The following is an 8133-nucleotide window of genomic DNA, read 5'->3' on the forward strand; positions in this document are numbered from 1 at the left end:
AAAAAGCCAGAAAGATAAGTGACAGTATATGGACAACTTGGAGATGACAACTTCAGAGCAGTGAAGATATTAGATCTCTTCAGAATGACATTTTTGTCACAGTAAAATAAAGTTAGCTAAATTGCAGTCCTGGGATAGCAAAAGATTCCACAGGTGAACCTGAAGTTTATTTAGAAATCTGAAAATTGTTCACCTCTAGAATGGTACCTACAATTAGAACTGTGAACATTTCCCTCATTTTTGCCATTCATTCATTATTGTTATGCAGTCAAATACTTTTTTTTTCCTTTATGGACAAAAATGTTGCTAACTTGATATCTTACTTGTACTTTAACAAATACATAAATAATGATTTTTTGGTTGTGCACACCTCCCATGGATTAGTCTTCATAGAGTGATTGCTGCATCTAAAAAAACCCCTCCTTATACACACCCTTAGTGTTCTACCATCATTTGAGCCTGAATTTTTTTGTGTGATAGTAGATCAGTATTAATAATAATGGTTGCATTTATGTAATGCTTTAAGCTTTGCACAGCACTTTACATATTTTCTCAATTCTCACAACAGTACTGTGAAGTACTCACTATTATTACCCCCATTTTACAGATGAAGAAACAGGTTGAGAGAAGTTAAATGATTTATAGAAACAACTGGATAGGATCTGAAGCTGGAATTAAAATCAGATTTTCCTGATTGTAGGTCCAGTCATCAATCAATTGTGACCCATACGGAGTCTTTATGGAGTTCTTTTCTCTCTGTTAAGACCTGCCAAAGTATATAAACACATACTACCTGCTTTGCAGGATTGTAAACCTTAATATATTTTATAAATGTGTGCCGTTATTTTAATAATAATATAATAACAAAGAGTAGAAAACTATGTGTTAATTTTCGTTACTAATAGAACTTTTCCTGTGACCTTCTTTGCAACTTTTAGTCTTAAAGAGTTCTCTGGGGATATTGAGAGTTAAAAAGACTTATCCATTTTCATAAAACCAGCCTGTGTCAGAAATGAACTGAGGTCTTTGTGATTTGGAGCTTAATGCTCTATCCTCTATGATATAAAGGTCATTATTATTATTAACATTACTATTAATATTATTATTAACTGCTTTGTTCTCTAATAGCACAGCATCTAAATTATGTATAAACTTAGTAAAATGAGTTGTATGCAAATATTCAGTGGGGAGAGATTATGATAATGTCAGTGTTTGGCTATGAATGTCTATGTGTGAATTTATTACTAAAAGAAATATAAACAGATTTCATTTGGATGCCCTAGCAAGAGGAAAAGTGAAATCTAGGGGATGGTGGAAAAGAGATGTCTTATCTCATTCTAGTCTTCCTGTCTGACCCAGTTCCAATCAGCTGGAGCAAAAGCCAAGGGAAGAATCCCTTTCCCTACAACGCACCTTGACAATATTCCCTTCTCTGTTCTTACACATGCCTGCGTGCTGATTGCTATATCCAATGCAGTCTGTCTAAATTATTCAGTTTCGAATTATATTTAGATGGATATGTTTTTCATCTTGTTTTTATTTATTTATTCTTTGCTTTTCAATAGTATTTTATTTTTTCAATTATATGTAAAGACAGATTTCAATGTTCAAAAGAAAGATTTTTCTAAAATTTTGAGTTCCAAATTGGTTCTCCTTTCCTCCCTAATCTCCCCTCTCCGCATAACAACAAGCAATCCATTATAGGTTACATATGTACAATTATTTTAAATATATTTCCATATCAATCATCACATTATTTTTAGATGAAAGGAATAATGGGCATTATGCCTTATGACTGGTCACATATGATGTCAATCCATTCCTGACTATGTAAGGTCAATCAATTCACCTTTGTGTTAATCTGTGTTGTGTTAATTTGTTCTGCCACTACATTCTGAGGATTTCATGTTTAAAGATATAACCACTAAATGTATCTTAAGGATGTTTTAAGATTTGACATCTTTCTATATACTTTTATCCTTAAGAAAACCATGCCCTGCCAATCTATTTTTTAGCTCAACATTCATGTATCATCTCCTCCATGTTTTATTGTGAATTACTTTGGATCAGGAATGATTTTTCCTTTCTGTATTCCTAGTACTTAGCCTGATGCCTAGCTTATAGTAGAAATTTGACAGATTATTTTTCTACCAGCCTTTCATAACATAAAACTATTTTAAACAAAATTCCATAAATATGTCTTAAGATATAAGCATAGTTCTATATAAGTATTTATGTAACTTGCTTCTTCAAAAAGGTCATTTGCTTGTTTTTTTTGTGCTCTTGTATAATAAAAATATAAATTAAAATGGAATAAAGAAGAATTTATCATATTACATAAGTACATGAGATGATATTAAACAAATTGATCCATATCCGATTGGAATGCATTTACAAAAAATTGAACACTTTCAATGAAGCCAAATTTTTTACTGTTATTAAAGGACACAAAGTTAACTTGCCTTCAAAAGCAGATATGCCAGCCACTGTGATAAAATTGGAAATACATTGTAAGGAAAAAAACAGTCCATTCTCTCAAGGAACTCAAAGACCATTGTGGCAGACAATATACCAATAATTCAACATAAATAGAATATATGCAGCATGAATGGGAGATAGTCTCAGAAGAAGGGTACTAAGGCTAAGAATTAGTAGGTCTATTATGTAGTGAGAATAAAAAACAACAAATTAATAACTAACATGCTACAATACTATCCCAAGATATTAGAAGAAGAAAAGGGAGAACTTGAATGCAATGGATAGATGTTGAAATATCACTTAAGATTCCTTTCACTTAAATCCTGCCCCAAAGATAAGTGTGCCATGGTCCACAAATGTGAAGGTTAGAGAAGTGCAGTGAATGCTCTAAAAAGTCTAACCAAATTTGAAAGCTTCCAAATATGGTATTACAGACACACACACACACACACACTATCATATATGTGTCTATATGTGTGTGTATATATATATATATATATATATATAATTAATGCCATAGGGCTTAAAATATTCTAAGATTCTATTTAGTTTAAATTTTCCATATTACACAAGGAAACTAAGCTCTAAGAAAGTTAAGAACTCACATAAGTATTAAATGGACAAATATGGATTTTTTAGAGGACTCCAGTGGGTACAGTGTATAGAACACTGAGCCTGGAGTCAGGAGAAACTAGATTAAACTCCAGACTCAGACCCTTATTGGTTGTGTGACCTTGGAAAAATAATTCAACCTCTGTCTGCCTCATTTTTCTCATCTGTAAAATAAGGATAATAAATGTATCTGTGACCCCAAACAGCTCTGCATTAAATAAAGCAATATTGATAAAAACAGTGTCTACATAGCAGGTACTTAATAAATGTTTATTTCTTTCCTTTCACAGTAAGAGAAATATCCATTATGCCACATTGTTCCCTATATTATAGGATTTTTTGGAGACTGAAGACTTCAAGGAAGTACATTATTTAAAGAATGGCCTTCAATTGACAGAGAGATAGATAAATGGAGGGATAGATAGAATGATAACTATCCATGTAGATAGGCATATATCTATATCTATAAACTGTATTGATATCAATATGTCACTGTTAATATATCTGTTTATATGAACATATAGATATGGATATTGGTAGATATTTATAGATCTATAAAGGCATAACTTTAGATCTTTTTCTATCTATATCTTCCATATAATGTATGCCTAAATTAGATTTAGATCCAATACACGAAGGTGAAAATGTCAACTGGAAAGTAAAAAAACATTATTTATACTTTGTGTAAGCTATTCTGGTTTGTTACTTAGCAGCTGCATGCAACAGGGCAAAAATTTTAGATAGTATTCATAAAGTGCTTAGCATAATTCCTGGAATATAGAAGGCACTTAAAAATGCTTGTTCCTTTTGTCTTCCCTTCTTCCACTTTTTAATTCTCCCTAAAGGATGGTCTAAATCCTAGTAATATAATTTAAGATAGTCTTGTGAAATGAGCATCTGGTGCTTTGAAAAAATGCCTCCGGTGGATTGTGTAGCAAATGGTGATAGCTGGCATCTTGGAGTAATGTGATGATGTTTTAGAGAAGTACCTAGGCCAGAGTGTGAAATACACATTGGTCATAGTTGGCTAGACATATAATGAAGTTAGAGGTTTTTGATAGGCTGTGCAAACAACCAGAAAGACCTATTAGCTCCTGCTATAACCTCTTTTGCCTCAGTTGCTCTTAAGAAATCTTGGTAAATGTTTCATTCACAGTATCTAATTAGAGACTATCTAGCAAGGGCAAACTTTTGAGGGCTTTCTATTCTCTGAACCCATGTGGTTTGAGAAACAGGTCTTGGTCCTATTATCTTTCCTCCCTGCCTTTCTCCCTCCTTCCCTCCCTCCCTGCTTCCCTCCTTTTCTCCCTCTCTCTTATTCTCCTTCCCTCCATTCTTCCTTCCTTCCTTTTCCCTCTCTCCCTTCCTCCCTCCCTTCCTTCCTTCTTTTTTCCCTCCCTCCTTCTCTCTCTCTTTTTCTTCCTTCCTTCCTTCTTTCCTTCCTTCCTTCCTTCCTTCCTTCCTTCCTTCCTTCCTTCCTTCCTTCCTTCCTTCCTTCCCTCCTTTTTTCTTTCTTTCTTTCTTTCTTTCTTTCTTTCTTTCTTTCTTTCTTTCTTCCTTCCTTCCTTCCTTCCTTCCTTCCTTCCTGCCTGGTGTATTTGAAAGACCCTTAGGAAGTACTGTGGTGTCTGACTTTCTAGAATCTAGAATGCAGAACCAAAGAAGAACTGATTCTGTGAGGATAAGAAGTAACTTGGAGTGAATCTTAGAACTTTAGCCCATTATCAAGCAGTAATGGCACATCTAGACCTAAACTTGGTAGGGCAATGCTATGCAGAAACTGATGTAAGTTTTGGACATATTTTCCCACAAATTAAAGGGATTTAAGAGGGAATATGATCTTCATGATGCTGAGGAATATTCATACATTTCTTCTCAAAATATCTTTGAAATAAGGATGTTTTTTGTAAAATCTGAATAATGTTACATTGTTATGTGCAACTGGGGCTCAAGTCAAAAGCCCCTAGAATGGAGAAAGCATACATGAGGTTTCAGGTTAATGTTATTATAGAAGAAAGATATCCTCTGGGTCCATTAGATCCCCTGATGTTACAGTCTGGCTCTGGGAGAAGAACTAGAACATCCCTCAGAATACACTTGGACTCCTGATATTGAGTGCAAGTCCTGATGCTGAACTAATAGTGTTAGTTTTCTCCAGATCTCTAGAGTCTAGAGAAAGTACAATATAAGGGTTTGAAGGAAAACAAACCATAACAAAACAAAACATAAGATTAAGACTGAATTAAACCTCACAATAGAGCACCTAAATGCTAGAGTAGCCCTGAGTCAAGAACTCTTCCTGAGTTCAAATCTGGCTTCAGAAATATATTAGCTGTGTGACCCTGAGCAAGTCATTAAGTGTTTTGCCTCAGTTTCCTCATCTGTAAAATGAACTACAGAAGGAAATGGCAAACATTTCCACTATCTTTGCCAAGAAAACCCCCAAATGGAGGGACAAGAAATTGAACAAGTCTGAAAATGACTCAACAACAAAAATCTCAGAACACTGGAAAAGAAATCAGTGAAGGATTTTAATAGACTACATTGTGTCTTCAATTGGCAATTTCTAGCTGACCAATATTCTCATTTAGCCAAGTCATTGACTTATTGATCTTATATATCTTCAGCATATAAAATATAAGATGGTGATTTTCAGAAAATGAATGGGCATCTTGGTACCAGTTTTCAAATTTCTGGTTCTCTAGCAAAGAAGATGAATTAATAACAGTACACATGGGGGCCTAGAAGTTTAATTGTCATAAACTTAGTCCCTATTAGGATTATTCTCACTGTACAATAGATTGTCATAGAATTAAATCCCTTGAGGGGAGGGTTGTTTTGTTGTTTTGTAAAATAGGGATTAAATGACTTGTCCAGGTTCACATAACTAGTAAATCTCTGAGGCTTGATTTGAGCTCAGGTTCCTCCTTAGGGCTGGTTGCTCTATCCTCTGCTTCACTCATTTGCCCATCCCCTTTGTTTGTCTTTGTATCCCAATCATCTAGTACAATGCCATTACATACTATATATACACTTAATTATTATACTTATATGTTTTTAATTTACAGAAAAGTACTGCAAATTTGCAGCTGAAGAGCCTATATTGATACTACAAGGACCTGAGTTCAAGTCCTGCCTCTGAAACCTCCTAGTTATGAAATCTTAGAAAGTCACTAAACTCAGCATTGCAAATTATTCTCTCCAGTAAGGATTCTTAACCTCCTTTTGTGTAATGGACCACTGTGGCAGTCTGGTGAATCCTACATCCCTCGTCTCAGGGGAAAAAAATAATAATAAATGACTAAAATAAAATGCATAGGATTTCAAAGGAACATAGTTATACTGAAATTCAGTTATTAGCATTAAAAAAAGGGGGGGCCTTCCCAAATTAAGGACTTTGTTGCATAATTTATCTATGAATTGTAAATCTAAACTGGTATAGAAGAATTTTTAACACTGAAAATTCTCTATACCATTTAAGTCACAGGTAAGTCAAAAGATTCATTCATCTGAAGATAATCCCTTTTAAACTGTATTTGTTCTTTAAAATACTTATTTACCAAATTAAAATCTTCTAATTGATAGTTCTCAGGCCACACCAAAAGAAGCATCCTGCTGCTAAATGAGGGCTTTTTGCAAGTTATATTTGATACACAAATATTCTTAAAGTCTCTACAGAATGAAAAAGGCATTATCAATACAAATAGTTTACAGTTTAATCCAAGGCAAATGTCACAAACACAGATCTTAGGGGGGAAAATAATAAACTCTGAATGTGCATACAAACTATGGCATACATCTGTAAGAATGTATGTTTATATTTTTGTCCTACAATATGTTTCTCACAAGAGGTTGTGAAGAATGCACATTTAGGCTCATTTATTCCCTCCTAACAATAGTTTAGGTCAATCTAGTGCAAAGCAAATTTGAATGCACAAACTCATCCATCATAAGTAATAATTTTGTGTCTTATTCACAATGCCTCTTTTCATTATGCCTTCCCCATCACAGGCTTGGTTTCTGATATTTTTTTTAGTGTCTTTGGGGACATTTTGTATGGAAGATGAGTCTAAATGAACTCCATTTACCCTGACAGCTAAGAGTTCTTAACTTAGCCTCTCTCCCTGAAATGCTAATGCATTGAGCTTGAGTTGAGCCATAAAACTAAACAAATACTATAAAAGAAAAATTTTATAAGTGAATTTAAATATTAATGTTATGTATGTCTTGTTAAAATTCGTAGAATTAAATAAAAATGAGGGATATTTCTGAGGCACAGTTTGGAGAAAAAGCTGAAATCAATTCCTTGTTCTGGGAAATACTTCATGAGAGAGAGAGAGGACAGCAGAGAAGAGAACTAAAGAGAGGAAAAAAGAAAGGGAGGAAGGGACAGAGGGAGGGAAAGAGGAAGAAAGGAAGAAAAGAAAGAAGCAAAGAAGCAAGGAAGGAAGAATAGAGAACTATTTGACTTATAAGAAAATTATGTGATGGTAAATTTAATGATATTCTGCACCATTATAATTTGGTATATTTAGTATTTTGAGATCACTAAACCCTGAGTAGCAGATTAGAACACCAAAAATGGAAAATCTTTTTTAGGAGACTGTATTTTAAAAACACAGTTTGTATTTAATGGTAACTTATGCTAAAATTTTGCTGTAGTACAGGTGGGAGAATTTTCCCAATAAAGACACGTGTACAAATATTCAGATACAGTAGGTATCTGTGAAGGAGAGAAAAACAAAAACAAAACAAAACAAACAAAAAATCATTCTACATCTAGAAAAGAGAAATAAATGGAAACATGAAATGAAAAGTTCATTGTTTTTTGCTGACCTTTCAAGTCCTCCTTGGTATTCCAGGCCAAGAGGGCCAGAAATCTCCAGCACAGCTGTGGATTCAGAAGTCGGGTCCAAGCAGAGGCCAGAATAGGGTTCTGATGTTCACATACTCACAAATATGTATTCATACCTATACTTAAACATACCTTTATGCTTGCCCAACTTCTGGCCCAATTCTTCCTGTCTTACAATATGTGGGCTT

The sequence above is a fragment of the Sarcophilus harrisii genome, chromosome 6 (assembly GCF_902635505.1).
Source record: "Sarcophilus harrisii chromosome 6, mSarHar1.11, whole genome shotgun sequence".
NCBI classification, from domain to species: Eukaryota; Metazoa; Chordata; class Mammalia; order Dasyuromorphia; family Dasyuridae; genus Sarcophilus; species Sarcophilus harrisii.